The sequence below is a fragment of the Phyllostomus hastatus genome, unplaced genomic scaffold (genome assembly GCF_019186645.2).
Source record: "Phyllostomus hastatus isolate PE091 unplaced genomic scaffold, TTU_PhHast_1.1 phas_scaffold_21, whole genome shotgun sequence".
In the NCBI taxonomy this organism is placed as follows: Eukaryota; Metazoa; Chordata; class Mammalia; order Chiroptera; family Phyllostomidae; genus Phyllostomus; species Phyllostomus hastatus.
The window spans coordinates 12,652,301-12,677,700 of record NW_025334017.1 but is presented as its reverse complement, the minus strand read 5'-3'; the positions used below and the strand labels follow the sequence as shown (position 1 = coordinate 12,677,700).

Genomic DNA, 25,400 nt, shown 5'->3' with positions numbered 1-25,400 from the left:
GTTTGCATGATGACACCCAACAAACTGAGCCATGCCACACCTATCAGGGCTCACCCATTTGCATTTAATTCAAGTCCATGAAGTAGAAAGTCTTCAACCAGTCATCTAGTTTTTAATCGTGTTGTCTGAATAAAGGAAAGGAAAATGGTCTCTACCTAGTAGCAGTTATAGACCAAACACAGGCCCACTGCACTCAGTTCTTACACTATTCCTGTGAAGCAATTATTTCTATTTTAAAAACTAAAAAACTGAGATTAAGGAAATTCCAAAGTAGAGCTGAGTCTTGAAGCCTATGAACTTTCTACAAGACAGAGAAGGAAATCAACCATTGTATTAGTAAAATTGAATGCTTAAATTAAATTGTGACAGTGGTTGATTTAAGTCCCTCCATGCACTCTTAATCCAGTTCTCTGTTCATTTCATTATATTGCTATTTTCTACCTCTTGATTTTGCTTATCTAGAGCTAGTGCAACAAATTATTTATACTAAACCTGAATGCGAATTAATATCGTGGACAATGAACCCACTCAAATACATGGAAAGTCACTTAAAGAGATAAAAATTACTCGTAATCATCAAAGTTTGTGTTAGGTGTTTGTAATAATTTAATTAATAATATTTTAAAAACTCCATGCCCAGATAAATTAGTTTATTTCTGCCAGGAAGAAGAAGTAAGGACCAGTATTGGAATCTTTAGCGTCTCTTCAAGGCTTGCAGGATATAAACATGTCATTCAACACTCCTGAGAAGCCAAGCCCCCAGATCAGTAGAAAGAGCATTGACTTCAGAGACAGGGTTTGGTCTGAATCTTTTTTTGTGTGTTACTTATTAGGCATGTGGCCCCTGGGTCAAGTCACTTAGATTCCCCAAGTCTTTCTTTCTTCAGTTGTGGAAACAATAAAAAAAGAATAAGAATGCTTTCAATAAAAAGAATAGGGGTGACATCTATAAATTACAGTGCTAGGCACTCAATAAATTGTTCATTCTTTGATTATGACCCAGAACTCCGACATCATAGCCTTCACTTGACCCACCCCCTTTCTCCATCTAATCTCCAGCTGTGCTGAACTACATGTGGGCTCCCAGGCAGATTTTTCTCTCCCTCTGTGTTAGTGAACCTTCCCAGTAACTCACTAAGCCATCAGCTCAGAGGCCACCTTCTCCTGGAAGCTATCTTTGATCACTCTTCACCCTGCAGCCTACATTAGATGCCTCCTTCTCCCATGTGCACGCTATGTATATATCTGTCAGAGCATTTCTGTGCTCTCACCCACATCTGTTCATTCAACCGCCCTTCCCATCACACTGTAAGCTCTTTAATGGTGAGAAATAAATCTTTCATTTCCAGATCCCGAGTATTTCTCAGAGTGGTTTACAATAGAAGTTGCTCAATAAATGTCTGTTGAATAAATGAATGTACTAAACCTAGAGGACAGGATAGCATATTGTTTCAATGCTATACGAAATCATTTTCTAAGAATAGTTTTATCTGTCAATCCTTTCAAAATCTCATTTAAGAACTTAACAGATTTAAAACAAATGTGTATTTCCAAGTACCTTAGTCCATTCAGGCTGCTATAACAACAAAATGCCATAGAATGTGTAGCTTATTAAAAAGACCAGATATTTACATCTCACAGTTCTGGAGGCTGGAAGTCTGAGATCAGAGTGCCAGCATGGTCAGGGGAGGGCCCTCTTTTGTGTTGCAGACTTGTTTGTAACCTTACCTGGTGTAAGGGCAAGGGAGCTCTCTTGGATCTCCTCTATAAGAACACTAATCCCATTCATGAGGGCTCCATCCTCACCACCTAATCACCTCCCAAAGGCTTCATCCCCTAGTACCATTGCATTAAGTACAATATTAGGATTTCAACATACAAAGTTTGGAGATGACAAACATTCAGACAACAGGCAACCCAAAAGGCATTCAGAAAAACAAGAACAAGTTTCTTTACTTTTTTCACTAAAAGTCAAATAAATATACTACTTACTGATTTCCACATGTATTGTATACTCAATAGGCCCAATACATGTGAACAAGGTGCTCATCCAAGTTCCATATGTGTATTTTTACAGCCAAAGAATCTTTTAGGAGTTTAATGTCAAGGGTGCTCTCACTTCTGGCAGACACATTATCAAAGTCCAACAGTGAGGGTAATAGGGATGTTTGGAGGAAAAAGAAAATTCAAATTTATATTTTTTCTAATTTTCACTCCTTCTGGGAAAAGAAAGGATAGATCCCCCATGGCTGTTTTCATCTGAATGAGAAGTATCCTCTTATAAGGTTAATAAATGTTAACTTTGAATTAGACTGCTACTTTAATATTTTTTATCCCTTAAGCAAAATATAAGTATATGAGTACATAATGGGTAAAAAATGTGAATTTGGTTATACATACGCAAATATTTGTTAGAATGGTTTAGAGAAATATAGACTGTTCGTATATATATGTGTATCCATGTATGTATGAGTGTCTATACAGAATTTTTAAAATAGTGCTTTCTTCAAAAGCTCTGGCACTCTGCTTGGAAATACAAATAGCTAAAGTTAAAATAATTATTTTTAGTTTTATCATTATTGTACAGAATGGCAACTGGTCACAGCTATGCCAGTGTTATTAAAAGTAGTCACAGGAGAGTAAATATAAGCCAGGTAGCCTTACTGCTGAGCTTAGAACAACTTCCAACCTTTGAGGAAAGTCATTACCATTTGGTAAGGAAGTCTACCTATTAGATAGAATCCACTATATAAATAGGTGAGCCTATAAGAACAGTACAGGAGAGTGAGTCTAAGGATAATGTGTATGCCTTACATTCTTGCTGCTTGGTCTTATGACAAGTCCAGTTCTGATGGGCCCTCAGGTTCCCACGCAGGCAGCAAGCTGCCACAATCCCTTATGACTCTTGTCTGAACTTGCAATCAAGTTAGCAAGCCTTGAAAAGTCTCAAAGATAGATACATAGTTCTTAATAATGATGCTATACTCCCCAATTTCTCAGAACTAATATAAATATGTCACTTGTTTCCAGAGAGGATATTCCATCCTGATAGTCCTAAGCAATTCAACCAGCCACTGACTAAGGCAAATGACTTGAATTCAACTTTATAAAAGAGTCATCGTGTGTTAGCCTTCAGACTCTAGTTTAGTTGGGAATTTGGAAATGCAAAGAGTGGGGTTAGCAAAGACCACTAGGCCAAAAGAAAAAAGAAAACAACAAAGTGCATGTGGGGAGAAAAGTCTAGTTATTTTTATCATTTGCATAAGAGAGAATTTAAAAACAAGAAATGAGCAACCTTGCCTTTGAGACTCCCTACTGACATCACAGCGTGCACACCCTAGGCCAGCCACAGTGAGCGTCATTTCACAACCTCCACAAACTGGAAACCCCGGAAGGACAAAGGCCAAGCCTCATGATTTTGTTTCCAAGCACAGAGTGCTAGTGCTTGGCACCCAGCAGGCATGCTGCAAATATCTGCTGACTGATTGAATGGATCTCTGTTGAACTATTTCACTGCAAGAACCCAGGACAACCTGGAGCAAATGTGAACAAGCTCAGTAGCTACCATTTTTCGCACTTAACATGTACATGATCTCATTTCATCTTTCTTACAACTGTAAAAGATGGTCTTATGAGTAAAAGTCCTGAGTTCAGAGAGAACATGTTAACTGCCCAGTATCTTAGAGCTAAAAACCACCAAAGCTGGATTTGACCTTGGGTTTGTAGAACTCAAGAGTCTGCTTTCTGTCCATTGTACATTGTCTTGAGCTGTCAAAACAGATATGAGATTTGACTTGGCTTACATTTAAAATATGAGGAAAAAAAACTTTACATAGACTCAATATAATATTCATTGCAGGCAACATTTTTATTTTTAACCTTGCAAATTTGTTCAAGTGAGCTGGTTAACAAACATCTCTGCCCCACTCCTTCCATAGCCTAACAACAGATACTGTGCAGGAATTCAGAAGTTACAGAACCTCTCTACTGCTGTTACAAGGGTTAATCTTCATTTTAAAAGTTGGCTTGAAGGATCTTGATTGTAAGAAAAATGCAAAAATAAATCATAAATTAATAATGAAAAAGTTTTGTCTTTTATTAGTCTGCACAGCAGACTTTAAAATTAAATCAAGTTTATTTCCACTCTAACAATCATTTTGACTGTGAAATGCAAATGCACTGCTAAGATGCCCTTTTTTAATGTCATGGAAGAGGAATTGTTTCAATTCATGAATAGTGAACTTGGTACACATCTGATCACCCTATGTGTAAATCACATATGAAGCCTTCTGTCAACTGTGTTTAACTAAATAAGGGTTCTCTTTCATCTAGAGGAACAAACATCCACATGTGAAGACTCCAGATTTTCACAGAGACACAAGCTAGTCCTGTTCAAAATCATATCAATCAACACCATTTAAATTATTCAAGATTTAGATCAGACTATTTATTTACAGATAGAATTTCTGCAGTGTTGTAGCATGCAAGTTTACTCCCATATTAGTCCTGTTTAGATTAACATTCCTTAGTAGCCTTCCAATTAACACACTGATGAGCGCAAAAATTGAACAACCCCTTCCCCAAAATGCAGGGCACTTACGTGAGGTGTTATTTAAATGTTTGTACTTTATAAAATTCTTTTTCATTAAGCATAGGTAATGTCTCCTTATCCTTAAAGACTCAATTTAACTCAAAATTGTCCCCTTACTCACACCCCCCACCTCAGCACTGCACACTTACATTTGGTAGAGTGCCCAGTGTAGGTGTTTAGCAAATATTTGGGGATATAGATATGATACTGAATGAGATAGTGTTAACTAAAATTTTTAAGAAGAAAACTAACTGCATTTTCTACATTTATCAAGAATTATAGGTCATAAATTTAGTAGAATTATGCTTTTTAAAACAGAATAAATTAGTTCCTAATTGAATTAATTCCGTATAAATGGCTACAGCATGAGGGTATTTACATCTCTTTCAGGTCACAAATGTGGGGGAAGTAGAGTACTCGGCATGCCTCACATCTTCAGTCAAGAACATGTCAGGGCTCTGCCCTCGGTGCAGGGGACATCGCTGGTCTAATGGGAAGTGCAGGGCTGCTGGCAGCTTTCACATGCACTGTCTACTGAGCACAATCACTCTTAGTTTTTAGCTACAAATGCACTTGTACATGCATGGACTTTATACAATGCCAAGGACATATTTTCCCTTGTGTGGTTTGGACAATTGTGGGTGGGTGGATATCTAAAGAGAAGCAGTGGTTTTCTAGAATTAAGGGTATGAGCTATGGAGCCATGAGGAACTGTCAATGCTGGCTCTGCCATTCTCTAGTGGTGTTATCTTGAGAGATCACTGAGCCCCCTGACAACAGTCTCTACACCTGTGAAACTGGCAGAACAATGTCTACTGCATATAGAGATTGAACAAGGTAATATCTGTAAAAAAACACAGCATAGTCACTAGTAAATACTCCATTTTCAATATGTAAAGGCAGCTCTCATTATAATGATCACTTATTATTCTATTACTGTGACTACTGACACTGCCTTTATGTCATAGAAGAGTCCCTACAGATTCTTCTGTTGGAGTCCATAGGGAGTTACAGAGGATTAAGTATTTTCAGTGTCAGGAAGACTTTCAACAGGAGACCTCACAAATCAGGGATACAACTTCCCCTTGACAGTGAAATCATGATGGTTTTCCCAGGGTTGAACTTGGGCTCTATTTTGAGGCCAGTTACCCCGAGTAATCCTGTTACCTTCTAAAAATAACTGTTTACATGCCTGGTGAGAAATACTTACTGTAAATTGGAAGAAAGACATTTAAGATGATGTGAATATTTATAATGGCATAGCACGCATTATTTCATCAGAATGAGCAAGCAAAACATGCATTTCAGTTGTGCTGTAAAATCTTCAGTTTTATAGATTTAGGAATTTCATATGAGGTTAAACATAGGGTCTGTCTGGAAAAACTTCAGCTATTGCTCATATAATGAAAATTGTTTGCAACATTGATGTAACCTGGCAGCCAAGGAGAATAGATTGGAATGCACATGTATGAACAATGATGACTTCACTGTACTAGTCATTGGAAGCTGTAGATACCACTGAGTGAGCATGTGTACTGTGTGGCTGTCACACTCAAAATAACTGAGTGAGTAGAGCAATGAATCTGCATCAAATTTTGCATTTAAAAAACAAAAATATAAAAAAATAATAAAAAAACAAATTTTGCATTAAGCTTGAACATTCCTGCAGGGAAACTATTCAGATTAATTCAGAAGGCCACAGCTATGGGCAACTGGTGATTGGTAGCTGCATCATGACAAGTCCACTCATGCATCATGTCTCATGCAGAGGTTTTTGGTGAAACACCAAATCACCCATGTGACTCAGCCCTGCTACAGCCCAGATTTGGTGCCCTGCATCTTCTGGCTTTTCCCAAAACTAAAATCACCTTTGAAATGGAAGAGATCTGACTATCGATGAGATTCAGGAAAACAGGATGGGGCATCTTATAGCAATTGGGAGAAATGTGTGAGGTCTCAACCGTGTCTACTGAGGTATCATTGTCCTATGTACAATGTTTCTTGTATCTTGTATTTGCTTCAATAAATGCCTCTATTTTTCATGTTACATGCCCAGAATGTACCCAACAATGTATGTGTATATGTCTCTATATGCATATACAGGGTCCAGGAGAAGTAAGGCCTGCTAGAATGTGGTTGGTAGGGTAATAATATGGGTGTAATAATTTATAGTTCTAATTTGAACATTTCACATAAAATATCATATGGTGTGCTTGAATGTGATATTGTTATGTTACAGAATTACATGCTTATGATTTTATAATAAAAAGGGGCATTATTTGTGCTGGACACTATATATAAATGTATATAGGCATGTATATACATACATGTATACAACATCTACACATACATACACATCATGCATGCGTATCTACATGTATGTGTGTGTATAAGTGTGTATACTAGATATTTATTTTAATATATATATGTTTGTGTGTGTGTGTATATTTGTATGTATATCAGTTGCCCTGAGAAATCTGGTCTACCTTGGGTTTCATAACAGTAGAAATTTATTTATAAACATTAGTAGACTATGACATTTATATTCACTTAAAAGTTTGAAAAGTAGAATTTCAAAGGTAGAGACCCTTAGAATTGTCTTGCCTTTCTGTCTCCTTAAAATGCTCTGAAGTTCTCCAAGCAAACAGTCAGCTTCAGTTAACTCAGACATTAATTCACTGTGACCAGGAGAGCCCTAGGTATTCTCTTCCAAATTCTAGGTTTATTCAAATCCCAAAGTAATTTGGGTGGGTTAAGTTTACTTAATGTCTTTCTTGGCCTCAAGGTTTCAACCTTCACCTGTTGTTTAACATTCCTTTCCAGATTCTTAAAAGCCCTGTTTACACAGAAAAGGAATTTTACGCCTTATTACAAAGTAATCATGAAAGAACATCCTTGTCAACTTCACTCCTGGTAGCAGGTTTTGGCTTCCTTTCTCTACTTTGAACTAAGGTAACAATTTAAAATAGCTTTAGAAAAAGAAATATGAAAGTAACACTTTCAAGATACAGTTTTCCATTTCTAAGGTCAACAATAGTGTTATTAGTTTACATTATGAGTTATTAGTTTGTTTTCCCCATAGCATTATACAATCCATGTAGCTGTATATTTTCTAATAAGTCTGTTTAACCAAATCACTCCTGGTGTTTTTGTAAAAAATGATTTTTTTTTGGTTAACACATGCACAGAACTGCTTGAAAGAACATGGTAAACCAAGCACAAACCATCAACCACCGAAATGGGAACCTGCACAGAATGAGGAAACGGAACACACACCAAGAAATGTCAGCAGGGGCCGTGCGTGACAGATCAAAGTAACTAGTCAATTTCAACAGTACGGAGCACGTTATTCACACATCAGAATCCTCTTTCCCATGTGGAAAACCACATGCCTTAAAAAAAGAGTTTTTGAAATTATAATTTGTAGGACAGGGCCCTTTGGAGTCCCATGTAAACACATCCTCAGATTTTGAATGAGGGTCATCTAAACTGTACCAGAGACTCTTAGTTTTCTACATTCTTTATGATTATTTTGCAGAGTAGAAAGACATACTATGTCAAGTAGTAAAAAAAAAGTATGAAAAATGACTTCTTGGCATAAAGATCAAGTTCAACTCTCCCTTGCAATCTTATCTAACTCATCCAACCTATGGAAATCTTCCCTAACTCTAACGTGACATTATATAAACAGTCTGTTATCACTCAGTTTACTTAATGGTTTTCACCTTGGTATATTTGGATAATCTTCCCAGGAGAACAAAAAATGTCTTCAGGGCTAACACCATTTCGCTTTCCAGTTTTCTTCTATGAGATTTTTTGCAATGATTGTGGTGGGAGGAATCATATTAATAACTTAATAAATAAATCTCAGTTGATAACAAAGCAGTGTGCATGCTCTAGTAGTGTATTATATTTCATGTTCAGTGTTCACAAGCACAACTACGTGATACAAGGGTGCTCATTTTTTTCCAAAATAGTGATCATTTACTCTATCTAAGAGAATGTGTTTTCAATATTCCAGATCTATGACCATAACATATGCTATTTGTCATTTTCTTTTAAGCATTCCTTCAAGAGCAAAATTATGTGCAGTAGTGCAGTGCTTCACATGATACTATCATTTTAAAAATTCAACATCCACTGGTGGATTGGTAGAAAATTGGATCCATACCATTCTGAAAAACAACCACCTACAAATTTATAAGGAGTTTCCCCATATTCCCCAAACCAAACAAACCACAATTCAAGAGCTACCTAAAGAGAAATGTTGATCTAAACATACCACATAATGCTAAACTTAGGGAAGATTTTCCAACTCAACCAATCTGTTTCTGATCCATACAGCATGATATCTCACTGATATTTATGTAAAAATGGGAGAAACATTTTCCACTTAAATTATAGAAATCCTAATCACACATAATATACACAGCTCTGTGGGGGTCCCTGTGAGGACACACATTCCTGGGAGGCAGCTCTGGAGATACAGTCGTACATTCAAAATAACTTTGTCAGTGATAACCCCCCAAAAGTGACCTGTTAGATTTTATAGCGCTAGTCCCCATATTTCTCACCTGGATTCTTAATATTGGTGATGTGCTGGTAAAAGTTTAACAACCAGTTCTCCAAGGGGAAAAATTAAAGCTCTTACTGGGCAGCATTTGCTGATTTCTTTGGTGGAAATATTTTCACAAGGCTAATTCCAGGGTACTGATGTGATATCATTGAACACGGAGTTGGGAAAAGATGGCCCTTCCAGCGCCAGGGAGCCATGGTGAGCCAGGTCCAGCACATCCCTCAAAATGCTACTTCTAACAATCTGGTTAAAGGAAAATAATGTCCTAGACAATAAGGAGTAAACTTAGAGTTGTAATAAGTGCCAGAGAAAAAGTTATAAAGATCTCAAGGAGTCTGTTCATAGAATTCAAAGGGATTGAAATTAAATTTCATGAGATACTAATACAAACAATCTGTGGAAGGTAAAGGGGACCAAACTTTGATCACTTTAAATAAGGAAGTGCTCTGTAACCAGTTTAACAGTGCTATGTGCTTCATCTTGAGCTCTTAGTGTCCTTTAACCTGAAGAAGTTGAGGAAAGGTTGGAAGACCTCAACTCAGATGATTGAGAATGGAGCTGCCATGAGAGTGCTCCATATACTTTGAGGCTATGAAGCTGGGACTGTAATTAAACTGAAACATGAAGAAATTTAACCCTTTTATCTTGTGATGTGACATTGTGGGTATATATCTGAATTTCTACAAGAGATTTTGAGAAATTATTTATAATTAATTTTTTAAAAATTCACTGATATGAAACTCTTATGTTTTTAAAATTTCAATCCAACAGAAGATTTATTAATAAATTCAGGAAGCATGTCATAATAAAATAATTCATGTCTTTTCTAACCCATATATTTCATTTATTCAATGTAGAAATTTTTTGTTTGCTTCTTTTGGTGTAGTCAAGTATTTTACAAAATAATATCATCTATTTTTCTAATAGCTCTTGGTAAATATTTATGTCAAATGAAACTTAACCCACAGTTTAGGAGGCTGATTGTAATTCCAGCCCCTACCCACTCAATACAATGTGGAGTGCCAGCATTGTGCCTTTCCATTGAGACCCTGACCACAGCCACTTCACATAACCTACATTTTTCTATTAAGGCTCAGCAAGTATTAAGTCCTTTAACCTTTGCAATGTTTTCAAGCATAGGGGTAAGCTGGTCCACTTGGTGCTTACAGTGATCTAAAAATAATAATCCTTTTCTGAAACGTATTGCTGTCCTGGCAGTCAACTCTAATCCCTCCATCCAATATTAGGACATGATTCTACTTGAAATGCCATGTAATTGAAATTACAAGCTCTGTGTTCTTCCTGGAAGTAAGCCAGAGTATTTAAAATCAGCTTATGGTAAGCAAATACTGAGCTAGGAACTGTCTGTCATGTTGCGATATGGGATAAATTATGGTCATTGTTCCAGTTGACTCTGGGGCCCCCCAGCATTAAAGACAATGTGAATTTCCTAAAATGTGGAGATTTCCAATCATACAGCCCCTTTCCATGTTCTTCTGCCTTCTCCAATAACAATGCTTTGTATTACTATTCTTTTGTGCATGGTGTCTTCCAGCTAATACATGAACAACAAATTTCTAAGTACAAAATTGAGTATGAAATCCATAGGCCTTAGAGTAAAAGAGAATATGTCTTGACTCCTAGTTCCAACATTTACTAATTCTGTTTCTATGGCCTTATTAACTTCTTAGAGGTTCCATATAATCTTGAAAATTAGAGGTAGTATCTGCCTCATTGGACAATAATACAAATTAGTGATAGTGTCTGTAAAGCCCTTAGACCCATGTACAGACATAGTAGAGACTGAACTAGTGAGCCATTACAGTAATGAGGATGATTAATGGATTGTATGAAAAGATAATTTTCCTGACCATTCTGACTCTCCCAGAGCACTGTACCACTGCAAACCAATCTGCTTCATTTATATGGATTTTAGAATTTTCAGTTTGTGGATCATACAGAGCTTTACTTTTTTTATCGTGGTAAAATACATATGATGTTTACTATTTTAACCATTTTAAAGTCTACAAGTCAGCAACATTAAGTATTTTCAGAATGTTGTGCAACCATCCTTACTATGTCATTACAGAAATTTTTTCATCTTTCTAAAAGGAAACCCCAAACTCAGTAGCAATGACTCCCCATTCTCCCTTTTTCTCAGCCACTGGAAATCCCTAATCTGCTTTCTGTCTCTATGAATTTGCCTGTTCTGTAAATTTAATATAAATTGAATCATACAATTTGTGACCTTGTGCAGCTGGCTTCTTTCAGTTTGCATAATATTTTCAGTGTTCTTCTACATTGTAGCATGTAGCAGAATTTCACTTTTTAAATAGCTGAATAATATTCCATTGTGTAGATGTACTACATTTTGTTTTTCCATTCATTAATTGATGGACATTGGGTTGCTTCCATATTTTGGTTATTCTCCTAGCACCTGTTTTCAATTATTTTGGGTATATACCTACAAGTAGAATTGCTGGGCCATATGGTAACTCTATGTTTCACATCTTTAATTTTGTACCCTTAGAAATTATAAAGGAGAAACTTAAAAAGTTAAATATAAACCTACTATACAACCCAACAATTTTACAACTAGGAATGTCCCACAGGAAATGAAAGCATATATTCACAGAAAGATTTGAATGTGAATCTTTATAGCAGCATTATTCATAATGGTCCAATGTTGGAAACAACCCAAATGTCCATCAGCTCATGAACTAATAAACAAAATGTGGTGTATCCATATGGTGTGGGATACTACCATTCATCAATAAAAGAGAATGAGCCAGAAATCATATTATAATATGGATGAACCTCAAAACCATTATGTCAAGTGAAAGAGGCCAGAAAAGACCATATGCTATATGATTCCACTTATATGAAATGTCCAGAACAGGCAAATCTATAAAGACAGAAAGTAGATTAGTGACTTCTCAGGACAGGGAGCGGAAATGGAGATTAACTGTAAATGGGGCATGATGAATATTTTTGGGGTGATGATAATGTCCAAAAACTGGATTATAAAGGTGGTTGCAAAACTTATGATATTTTTAAGAACTTATTAAATTATGTACTTGAAATAGGGGTATTCTATGATACATGAAATAAAATAATTATACCTCAGTAGGGTGAAAACAGTCACATAAGGGAGAATGCTATGCAAAAAGCCATGCTATTCCTCCTTGTTATCCATTGCTAAGTCTGAGTTCAGAAGTTCATCATGATACTCAAAGATTACAAGAACTTCTAACTGGTGTTCTTATCATCTTTATAGTTGTTCTCCATTCAATTTTAACCATATCAAGTAGCCACCAGGTTATTCCTTCGAACATTCCAAAATTAACCGAACACATTCACAGGTGTCCAGAGATCTCTAGTGTCCTTAAACTAGCATTCAGGATCCACAATATATCATGTTTTCTACAACTAATAATAAATTATCTGCTGTAACACTACAGTTTTATATGGCCTTTGCAATGAAATCACTTCTTCTCAACTTCCTCGTATCTCTTTATCATCTAGTGTGTTTTACCCCTCTCACAGTACACAGAAAACCTTCCTAACATTTAAGATTTCCCTCAGGTTACACTTCCTTCAATAGTTCTTTATCACATTTTTAAACCTACTTCAGTGTTCTGTAATAATATTTATCTTATTCCTTCATTTTTACCCTTCAACATGATGGCATTGGGCTACAGAGAACTAGACAACTAGAAACATGGGTGTGAATATCACTGTACCATTTATAAGTTCTGTCTTTGAACAAGTCTAATTAACCTTTAGTTAATTTAATCATCAATAAAACAGATAATGTGTCATTGATTTGTTTCTAAAATTATATATCATGCATGAGAACACTTAGCACTGCAACTGGAACGCTGAAAGAAATCAGTAAGTGCAGTCCTTATTACAACTTATTTTTCTACACTGAATTTTAACCCAACTGATTTCTAGTAAATCCTTAGTTCCTATGAGTAGGTGTTATATTTTGACAATAGAAATTACACACAATATTTCTTTGTGTTCCCTACAGCATCAGGCACAATTATCAGAGAACTATTGACTGAATTCTTGATTGATGGATAAATTAATTTTTTAAAAGAATCTGAAGGATAGAATTTTTGCATCTCTGCTGGGTACTATGGGATTATTGGTTTCTTCCCAGTTGTGCCTGAATGTCTACCTTATCGACCTTGTCTATTCTTAGACACAGTCAGAGACCAACCACAATGTGAAATAAGGCAATGCATCACAGCAGCAGCAAACAGAGGAATAACACAATTCCAGAGGTCCATAGCTGCATCACGCATTCATTCATTCATTCATTCACTCATTCATTCCTTTTTCAGCAGAATTATGCCATGCAGTAAAAATAAATAAAATCAGTTTTTAACCTCATGGGTTAGGAATCTAATGGACTGAGATAGATGGGTTAGTAACAAAATTCCTTAAAGAATTGCAGAGCGTGAGACAGGCACAGGATGTAGCAACAACTGGGATATAAAATGAAGGTGCATGGGGAGTCAGGAAAGGATCTGGAAGGCTTACCACTAGTAAGTTAGGGGCTTCCAGGTGATGCAAGAAGTGACAAGGAGGCTGGGAGAGTTTTCCATTAGGTAGGAACATAGAATATCTAAGTATGAAACGAATATCTTGGAGCTAATATCTATGATTCCTAAGATGGCAAGCCATTTATAATGGCTGGAGGGACAAGATACAGAGTAGAGAGATGACTGGGCAAGATAATTGAGAATCATGTATTCAGTATGTCAAACCAGCAACTAACTTGAATGTCACCCTACTAGAAACAGCAACATGATATTTGGTTTTTGAAACATCTTAATTTTGTGTAGATGGATTAATGGAGTATAAGACTGGAGGCATAAAGATAATTTTTAAAATAGCTTGAATGAGTGATGGTTAGAATTTTAAATTAAGGCAAGAGCAAGGTAAGTTTAAGAATATCACCTCTGACATTTTAACACTGAAATGCCAATAAGGCATCCAGTGAATTGGTTCCAAGTTCTTGTTTTCTTCTTTGTGGTAGTGATGGTGTTTTGCTTTGGTTTGGTTTGGTGTGTATAATTCTGATCCTCAGGGAGAGATCCAGAAGGGAGAACTGGCCTTAAACCCAGTATAAATCATGGGTGTGAATGACATTACTGAGAGAGAATTATTTGCAAGATGAGAAGAGAGACAAAAAGTAGTATTGGTAAACACCAAAATTTTAAAGGGAAACAGAGAAAAAGACCTAGCAAAGAGGACATAGATAGGTGGTCAAAAAGCTAGACAATCAAAACAGAATGATGTCTCAGAAAACAAAAGCAGCAGGAGCTTCAAGAATAAAGAAGAGGTAGTTGACTGTACTAGTTCTCACAAAAAGATTAAATAAATTGAAGGCCAATGGTAGCTCATTAGATTTGGATATAAAGAAATATTCACTTTTGCTGCAGATTAAAGAATTAATCAGTGGGAAGGAAGCTGAATTTCTCTAGGATTTTGATGTAAAGGACAAGAGAGAGACAGAGGACGTTTCACTAATGGCAAAATATAAAATAAGTCATGCATTTGTTTTCTTTTGAGAGATGTTTGAGAGTGCCCATAGTCTATAGGATACTTAAAAAGGATAGGTTGAGCCCTGCCCGGCGTAGCTCAGTGGATTGAGCATGGGCTGCGAACCAAAGTGTTGCAGGTTCGATTCCCAGTCAGGGTACATGCCTGGGTTGCAGACCATGACCCTCAGCAACTGCACATTGATGTTTTTCTCTCTCTCTCTATCTCCCTCCCTTCCCTTTCTAAAAATAAATAAATAAAATCTTTAAAAAAAAGGATAGGTTGAACATACAGCAGAGAAAAAGAGATGTGACAGAAAAAAAGAAGGAAGGAAGGAGGGAGGGAGAAAGAAAGGAGAGGAACATAGGAAGGAAGGAAAGAAAGGAGGAAAGAAGGAAGGAAAGAAAGGAGGAAAGAAGGAAGGATATTCTCAAGAGCAATCTTGAAAAAGGGTAATTTAAATCTTTTTTTCCTTTGAAACTAGATGAAAAATAAAGGAGAAGCTGATGATGCACATGGACATAGGTTTATGGGATATTATGAGACTTCACATTTGATGAACACAAGTTTTATTCATTTGGTTTTATTGACTTGAGAAGTAGGGAGCCAGAAATAGTTTTAAGATAGCTGATACAGAAAATGAAATAAGAAACTAATTTAGGACAGATCAAAAGACAGCACAGGTGAACTGAGAAAAAAATTAGAGGGCATTACTATTGCATTGCAACAGACTCCATGATTCTGTGATTTTTTTTCTCTGCCTATGTGTTGAAAACTAGGAAGGCTAAATTGGCAAGGCATTGATTGATGTGGTGCACCACTGAGGTCTCAGCCAGATAGGGCAGCCATAAGGAGGCAGTGCTAGGGCCTGGGGTTCATAGGGAAGTTAAAGATGAGGAGTAGTGGAACTAAGGGAATGAGAAAACAAAAAGGAGGGTATTATCAGTAAAGACTGATACACTGGGATTTGAGAACAGAACGTGGTCTGATAGGTCCAAGGAACATCCACAGGGGTCAGATATTAGATAGAAGTTTTGAAAAACAGCATAAAAGACATTTTGAAGATAGCATGTACCAAGTGTTGAAGTCCTCGATAACTGAGGAATGTGAGCAGGAAATTGACCTTGTACTAGTTAATATGAACTTCAGAAGAAGAATTTATATTTAGAGTTGAAAATGAGTGGTCAGAAAGTTGTAGAAGAAAACTAGGATAATGGAATATTGCCTCTTATAACTGGTATGAGAAAATAACCAGTATTTGCATAAAAGCACAAGTAGTGAAAATATGTCTGGGGAAGTATGAGGTTTCCACTGAGGAGAGGAAAAGGAGACAGCAATCAGTACAAAGGTTGAAGACATAGAGCACTTTATTTTCTATAAGATTTCAAAATAAGAGTTTCAAGGGTATTCTGCCTTAGGAAGTGCTTTCAAAACCTGTTTTAGAAGAAAGGACAGGTCTTACAGGTACTGGGACCTCCTGGTTTCCAATGCCAACCTGAGCACAATTCCATTATTTATACTTATGCTGATATGATAGCCACAATGATGATAATATCACATCATGCTCAAACATCTGTTTAGGAGGTAAAGTTATTTAATAGATAAAAGGAGAAATTTTTAAAGAGATTATAGGCCACAAAATGGAAATCATTCAGACCCACATCATCCTATAGTCCTCAGCCTAAGCAAGAGTCTCCAGAGAATGGGGAGGTGCTCAAGACAGATAAGCTACAGCTTCAAGTACAGTCAAAAGCATTTTCATGTTATGTTTAGGACAACAGCCATCATATTTTATTTAGGACAACAGCCTTTGTGAAAATGTGGCTAATGAATAAAAGAACACCCAAAAATTCTCAAAGTGTCTTTTCCAGCTTCAGTTCAATCCAAAAAACATTAATTTAGCATCAGCTTCTCTTGGCACTATGCAAGGTACTGCAAATGAGGTCTGCCCATAAAGTATCGAGCCATGTAATATGAAAAATAGAGACACTTATTGAAGAAGATACAAGATGTAAGAAACAAAGCCCTGGCTGGCATAGCTCAGTGGATTGAGCATGGGCTGCAAACCAAAGTGTCGCAGGTTCGATTCTCAGTCAGGGTACATGCCTGGGTTGCAGGCCATGACCCCCAGCAACTGCACATTGATGTTTCTCTCTCTCTCTCTATCTCCCTCCCTTCCCTCTCTAAAGAAAATAAATAAATAAAATCTTAAAAAAATGTGACTCCTTATAACACTGCATAGTATCTAGTTCCTTATAAAAAAAAGATGTAAGAAACATTATATACAGGAAAATGACACCTCAGTCCCTTCAAAGTAAGCACTTTGTGACCTCATACAGTTCTCTGATCTTTGTTGATTGCAGTCCATAGATGTTCAACATTTTCAGGTGTTCTGCTTGTTGCAGGCCTTCCAGAACATGGATCACTTTCAACAGATTCTTGACTATCTTTGAAGCATTTGTGCCACATCTTTATTTGTGCCACACTCATTGCATCACCCTCAAAAGCCTTCTGAATCATCCAAATAGTTTCCACAGAGGAATGTTTGAGCTTAAGGTAAAATTTGATGCAGATTCATTGCTATACTCTCTCAATCATTTTGAATGTGATGGCCACACAGTACACATGCTCACTCAGTGATGTCTACTACCTCCACCGACTAGTACACTGAAGTTGTCATTATTCACACATGCACATTCCAGTCCACTTTCCTTGGCTGCCAGCTTATATCTATGGCATGCAAACCATTTTTGTTATATTAATGATGCCTGGGCTTTTTTTGGACAGACCTCATATCTTGAGAGAATATGACTCATTATGATAGTAGTTCCATTTTCTACTTTATTATATTATTGATAAATATCCGGACTTATTTTGGTGCCTCCTATTTGCATGTTCTTATGTTAAGGCTGTGTGGCTGTTCTTGGGAGGGTAAGGTTGGTGCAGAGATGACAGTAGGCTTGAGTTTCTGAAAGCCTGAAGAAAAGCAATAGTGTTTACTAATGGTCACTGCCTAAATTTGTTGAATTCGCACATGTGGAACCCATGGATCTGGATGACTGACTAGAACATATAGAGGACAGTTTGCTGGTACATCTCTGGCTCAGCCTTCTTGTGTTGAAGTTTCCATCGTGATTCAGTAATGGTGGTGCCACATGAACCCTTGTTTGGAAGGAGAGGATTATAAAATGTTGCCAGATAACTCAGGTTGTTCCTGTAGCAGTGGCAATAAAGTCAAAACTACAAAGCTGGTGTACTGATTATCTAATCTGTAAAATCGAACAATAGAAACTGCTGGTCTACACACCACTGAACCTCATAGAATTCCTGCCATAGAAATTCACCCTACAAAGACAGCTAACAAAGTGAAACATTAGGAAGCACAGGAGCAAACAAAACAAAGTCAATTAAAATGGGGAGACAAAAAAGAATATGCAGTCAAAAGGAATGGAAGACTCCCCACTAAAAGAGCTAAATGAAATGGAGATAACCAAACTATCAGATATAGAATTCAAATTAACGGTTATAAAGATGCTCAAGGAGCTCACAGACAACTACAAGGAACTGAGTGAAAACTACATCAGCATGAAAAAGGAAATAGAAACTATAAACAAAAACCAGGAAGAAATAAACAAATCTCAGAAATAAAAACACATTACAAGGAATTACAAGCAAGCTGGATGAAGCAGACAATCGAATCAGCGAGTTGGAGGACAAGGTAGAAAAAACTCCCAGACACAGCAAGAAAAAGAAGAGACTCAGAAAGAATGAACAGGTGGTAAGGGAACTGCAAAACAACATGAAATGTAACAATATCCATATAATAAGGATACCAGAAAGAGAAGAAGAAGAGCAAGGGATAGAAAATCTGTTTGAAAAATTAATAATGAAAAACTTTCCCTAATTTGATGAAGGAAAAGGACACAGAAATCCAGGAAACACATAGAGTCCCAATCAACAGGAACCCAAAGAGGCCTACTTCAAGACACATCATAATTAAAATGGCAAAATTCTAAGACAAAGAGAGAATCTTAATGGCAGCAAGGGAGAAAAAAGAAGGAACATATAAGGGAGCCCCGATAAAGCTAGCAGCTGACTTCTCAATGGAAATGCTGCAAGCCAGAAAAGAATGGCAAGAAATACCCCAAGTAATGAAAGCCAGAGGCCTGCAACCAAGATTCCTCTACCCAGTAAGGCTCTCAATTAAAATGGAAGGCCAAGTAAGGAGCTTCCTGGACAAAAGAAGTCTAAAAGAATACACCTCCACCAAACCAGCTCTGCAAGAGATGCTAAAGGGACTGCTTTAAGAAAAGGAAGGAAGAGAGAGAGGGAGAGAGAGGGACATGGGTACAAAAATGGCAATGAATAAGTACCTATCAATAATAACCTTAAACATGAACAGATTAAATGCTCCAATCAAAAGACAGAGTAGGCGAATGGATAAGAAAGCATGACCTACACATATGCTGCCTACAAGAGACTCACCTCAGAACAAAAGACCTACACAGATTGAAAGTGAAGGGCTGGAAACAAATATTCCAAGCAAATGGCCAGGAAAAAAAAGCCAGGGTAGCAATACTCATATCAGACAAAATAGACTTCAAAAAAAGAGCCCTAAAAAGAGACCCAGAAGGTCACTTCATAATACTCAAGGGAAAAACCCATCAAGAAGACATGAACATAGTAAATATATATGAACCCAACATAGGAGCATCCAAATACATTTAAAAAAAATATTGGAGGACTTTAAGAAAGATATTGACAACAACACAATTATAGTAGGGGATTTCACTACCCCACTGTCAAAAATGGACAGATCTTCCAAACGAAATATCAAGAAAGATATTGCAGCCTTGAACAATGTCCTAAATCAAATGAACTTAACTGATATATATATCTATATATCTATATATCTATATATCTATATATCTATATATCTATATATCTATATCTATCTATCTATCTATCTATCTATCTATATATATATATATATATATATATATATATATAGAGAGAGAGAGAGAGAGAGAGAGAGAGAGAGAGCCTTTTATCCCAAAGAAGCATAATATACATTCTTTTCAAGTGAATATGGAACATTTTCAAACATAGATGACATGGTAAGTCACAAAACAAGCCTCAACAAATTCAAGAAAATTTAAATCATAACAAGCATTTTCTCTGACCACAAGGGACTAAAACTAGAAACCAACCTCAAGGAAAAAACTCAAAAACACTCAAATTCATGGAGATTTAATAGCAGGCTATTAAACAATGAATGGGTTAAGAAGGAGATCAAGGACAAAATCAAAAAGTTCCTGGAAACAAATGAAAATGAGCTCACAACAACCCAAAACTTATGAGACACAGCAAAGGCAGTCCTGAGAGGGAAGTTCATAGTGATACAAGCCTATCTAAAAAAAAAAAAAAAACAGAAACATTTCAAACAACCTAACTCTATGCCTACAAGAACTCAAGGAACAACAAGAAAGACAGCCCAGAGCAAGTAGAAGGAAGGAAATAATCAAGATCAGAACAGAATTAAATGAAATAGAGACTAAAAGCACAACTTTAAGGATCAATGAATCCAGGAGCTGGTTCTTTTGAAAAGGTAAACAAAATTGATAAGCCTTTAAGCAGGCTCATCAAGAAAAAAAGAGAGAGGACCCAAATAAACACAATCAGAAGTGAAAGAAGAGAGATTATAACTGATACCACAGAAATAAAATGGATTGTAAGAAATTATTACAAAGAACTGTATGCCAAGAAATTTGGAAACCTAGGTGAAATGGACAAATTTCTACAAAAAATATAATCTTCTAAAACTCAAGGAAGAAGAAGCAGAAAGCCTGAACAGACCAATAACAACAAAAGAAAATGAAGCAGTAATCAAAAAACTCCCAACACACAAAAGCCCTGGACCAGATGGTCTCACAGGAGAATTCTACAAAGCATTTAAGGAAGAGCTAACCCCTATCCTTCACAGACTATTTCAGAAAATCCAAGAAGATGAAAGACTCCCAAACTCTTTTTATGAGGCCAGCATCATCCTAATCCCCAAACCAGATAAAGACACAACAAAGAAAGAAAACTTCAGGCCAATATCACTGATGAACATAGATGCTAAAATCCTCAACAAAATATTGGCAAACTGCATTCAAAAATACATTAAAAGGATCATACACCATGACCAGGTGGGATTCATCCCAGGGATGCAAGGATGGTACAATATACACAATCAAGAAATGTAATACATCACATAAACAAAAGCAAAGATAAAAATCACATGATTATATCAATAGATGTGGAAAAAACATTTGATAAGGTACAGCACCCATTTATGATAAAAACACTCAGCAAAGTGGGACTAGAGGGAACATTTTCAACATAACAAAAGCCATATATGAGAGACCTAACACCAACATCATACTCAATGGACAAAAACTAAAAACTTTCTCACTAAGATCAAGTACAAGACAAAGATGCCCTCTTTCACCATTCCTATTCAACATAGTACTGGAAGTCCTAGCCACAGTAATCAGGTAAGAAAAAGAAATAAAAGGCATCCAAATTGGAAAAGAGGAAACAAAACTGTCATTGTTTGCAGATGACATGATAGTGTACATAGAAAACCCTATAGACTCCACCAAAAAACTGCTTGACCTAATAAATGAATTTGGCAAAACAGCGGGATACAAAGTCAATATCCAGAAATCAAAGGTATTTTTTGTACACCAACAATGAAATATCAGAAACAGAAATCAGGAAAAAATCCCATTTGATATGCCAACAAGAAAAATAAAATACCTAGGAATAAACCTAACCAAAGAGGAAAAAGACCTGTATGCAGAAAACTGCACAACACTGAAGAAAGAAATCAAGGAAGACACAAACAAATGGAAACATATACCGTGTTCATGGATCAAAAGAATTAACATCATCAAAATGTCCATAATACCGAAAGCAATTTATAGACTCAATGCAATCCCTATTAAAGTACCGATGGCATACTTCACAGATATAAAACAAACACTTCAAAAATTTATATGGAACCATAAACGACCCTGAATAGCTGTAGCAATTTTGAGAAAGAAGAGCAAAGTAGGAGGAATCACAATGTCTGATATCAAAATGTATTACAAGGCCACTCTAATCAAAACAGTCTGGTACTGGAATAAGAACAGACACGTGGACCAATGGAAGAGAATAGAGAGCCCAGAAATAAACCCAAGTCTCTATGGTAAATTAATATTTGACAAACGGGACAGTAGCATAAAATGGAAAAAAGATAGCTTCTTCAACAAATGGTGTTGGAGGACTGGACAGCTACATGCAAAAAAATGAAACTTGAGCACCAACTTACACCATAGACAAAAATAAATTCAAGGTGGGTAAAAGATATAAATATAAATTGTGACACCATTAAAGTCCTAGAGGAGAACATAGGCAGGAAAATCTCAGATATTCCATGCAGTAGTATTTTCATTGATATGTCCCCTAGAGCAAAGGACATAAAGGAAAGAATAAACAAATGGAATCTCATCAAAATAAAAAGTTTCTGCACAGCTAAAGAAAACAGCATTAAAATGAAAAGAGAACCAACTGTATGAGAAAACATATTTGCCAATGATACCTCAGAAAAGGGTTTGATCTCCAAAATAAATAAAGAATTCACACTACTCTACTCTAAGAAGACAAGCAATCCAATTAAAAAATGGGCAAAGGACCTGAACAGACACTTCTCCAAGGAGGACATACAAAGGGTCCAGAGACATATGAAAGGATGCTCAGTATCACTAGCCATCAGAGACATGCAAATTAAAACCACAATGAGATACCACTTCACACCTGTCAGAATGGTCATCATAAACAAAGCAACAAACAAGTGTTGGAGAGAATGTAGAGAAAAGGGAACCCTAGTGCATTGTTGGTGGGGTTGCAGACTTGTGCAACCACTATGGGAAACAGTATGGAATTTTCTCAGAAAACTGAAAATGGAACTGCCCTTTGACCCGGCAGTTTTTTGCTAGGATTATATCCCAAGAACCCTGAAACAGCAATCCAAAAGAACCTATGTACCTCAATGTTCATAGCAGCACACTTTACAATAGCCAAGTGCTGCAACCTAAATGCCCATCAGTAAACAAATGGACCAAAAAACTATGGTACATGTATACAATGGAATTATATGCAGCAGAAAGAAAGAAGGAGCTCCTACCCTTTTTGACAGCATGGATGGAACCGAAGAACATTATGCTAAGTGAAATAAGCCAGGTGGTGAAAGACAAATACCATATGACCTCACATTTAACAGGAACCTAATCAACAAAATGAACAAGCAAGCAAAGTATAGCCAAAGACATTGAAATTGAGAACAGGCTGACAGTGGTCAGAAGGGAGAGGGGAGGGGATAATGGGGGAAAAGGGAGAAGGGTTTACAGGCACAATTATAAAGGACAAATGGACAACAACAAGGGAAGGTGGAAATGGGGAAGGGAGGCAGGGAAGGCTGGGGTGCTGAGGAGGGGTGGGGAGAAAGGCAGAAAACTGTACTTGAATAGCAATAAAAAAGAGAAAAAAAGAATGTAAAAAATACCTATCCATATCATGGAAATCTGTGGTCCTACATCAAACATAGGTACAATAATTAATTAGGTTGATGATTTTGCCAGCTATACTGCTATGTATTTGTAAAATTTTAAAGGATATTCAGAATGGACCCAAAGAAATTCTAATTCTATGTGACTTGGGGCAACTGATTCTCTCTGGGTTTCTTTTCACATCTTTAAAATGAGAATAACAACAATGTTTAGAGGATTGTTGGAATAATATAAAAGCATTTTATAAACTAAACTACACACATCAGTGTTAGTCACTGATTTTGAAAACCAGTCACAGAGATGTGTAAAGACAAAGTTTGCCTGTTACAGTCTTTTTACTGACTGTGTGAAAACACATCAAAAGTCAACTATTTATTTGACATTTGCATATCATGGCTAAGCAAAGACTGAAAAACCACAGATAAAATGAATATGTTACACTTGACTTTCCAATATACAAAAGATGACTTACTAAGTTTCTTTGCTTTCCTTTTATGTCGACAGCTGTATGAAAAAGCCACTAGTCTAAGAAATAGAAAACATTTCTAGCAGGAAAAAAAGTCAACAGGGAATAAGGAGGTTTTCCCATGTGTTATAGAGGTGTTGCTGAGTTGAGGATTATGAAGTAACTTCATTCTGTAGAATTAGTCTCCCAGGATAAAATTTAAAGAATTAAGAGATCTTACCAAAAAAGAAAAAGTAAAAATTTGGTGGGTTACAAATTGGGATTAGAAGTAACACAGTTAAAAATGTAACCTCCATAAGAGTGAAAGTGATGAGAATGGCTAGGAACAGTCAGTCCCTGAATATAAAACATTTCTTCATGAAATTCTGACGATTTTCATATATTTATGACTTTCTGTGTTTATGAAGTTTTATTTCTTTTCCTTCCTTCAAGCTGAGGAGTAATTCAAATATGCAGTCAAATATTTATTTAAATCTATTAGGACTCGCCCTGACTAGTTGTGGCTCAGTTGGATGTATCCCGCAAAGTGAAAAGTCGCCAGTTTGATTCCAGGTCAAGGCACATGCCTGGGTTGCGGGTTTGGTCCCAGGCTGAGGCATGTATGGAAGGCAACTGATTGAAACTGATTGATGTTTCCCTCTGAAGTCAATGTTTCTCTCCCTTTCTTTCTCCTTAGCCAGTCAGAGAAAGACAAATACCATAAGATTTCAGTCATATATGGAAACTAAGGAACAAACTGAACCAATAAGCAAAATAGAGACAGACTCATAGGGAGCAGGATGACAGCAGTGAGGGGGGCAGTAAGGGGTAGAGGGATAAAAAAAGCAGGAAAAGAGACTCATAGACATGGACAACAGTGTGGTGATTGTGGGGTGGGGAAAGTGAGTAAGGGGGATAAATGATGATAAAAAATACAATAAAAATAAATAAATATTTAATAAAACAATAAGAACTGAATTTAACAGACATACATGTAATTAATTTAATGATTAAGAAATTATAGCTGTGACCTCCTATATGTATTTGTATTAGTCTTGAAAATGTTTAATATTCTTTTGCTTAATAAAATTGAATGTGTTTAATTGTTACTGGACCAAACCAAACATGATTTTCCAGGGCCTTAAAGGCAATCAAAATCTCTAGTATAAACTTCTGTGTAAAGAGAGAGTTTTTATAATCCTCCAAATCCTTGAACCCTAAAACTGTTTAATAAAAAAGACAAAACCTTCACATGACACAAAAGGAGCAAAGAGCTATATATCAGTGTTAGTGATCTATAAGAAAATAAACTACTCAAAGTTCCTGAGCAATATGAACAATAATTTTTGAAGTTTGTTTATAGCAGGACAGTTCTTATTTTCAAATCAAATCTTACACCCAAACTTTATGTATAAGACGGATAGAGCTGGAGCCACTTTGGTTGAGGGAGCAGGGCTGGAATGGTGCTCCCTGAAGCACAAGTGTCTGCTTCTTCGCCTCTCAAATCAGGTTAAAAAGTGATAACTTGAATCCCAGCAGTGCCACAAAGTGGACCACTGTGGCCTTGAAGTATGACAGACCTTGGTTATGTCTTAATCTGTTCAGAATGCTTTAACAAAATACCATAGATTGAGA

The 25,400-nt window shown here is 36.4% G+C and overlaps 1 protein-coding gene across 1 annotated transcript in view; it reads right to left on the bottom strand.

The window, feature by feature from the left end:
* CUNH8orf34 (chromosome unknown C8orf34 homolog) overlaps positions 1-25,400 on the bottom strand; it is a 302,867-nt gene that overhangs the window by 39,779 nt on the left and 237,688 nt on the right.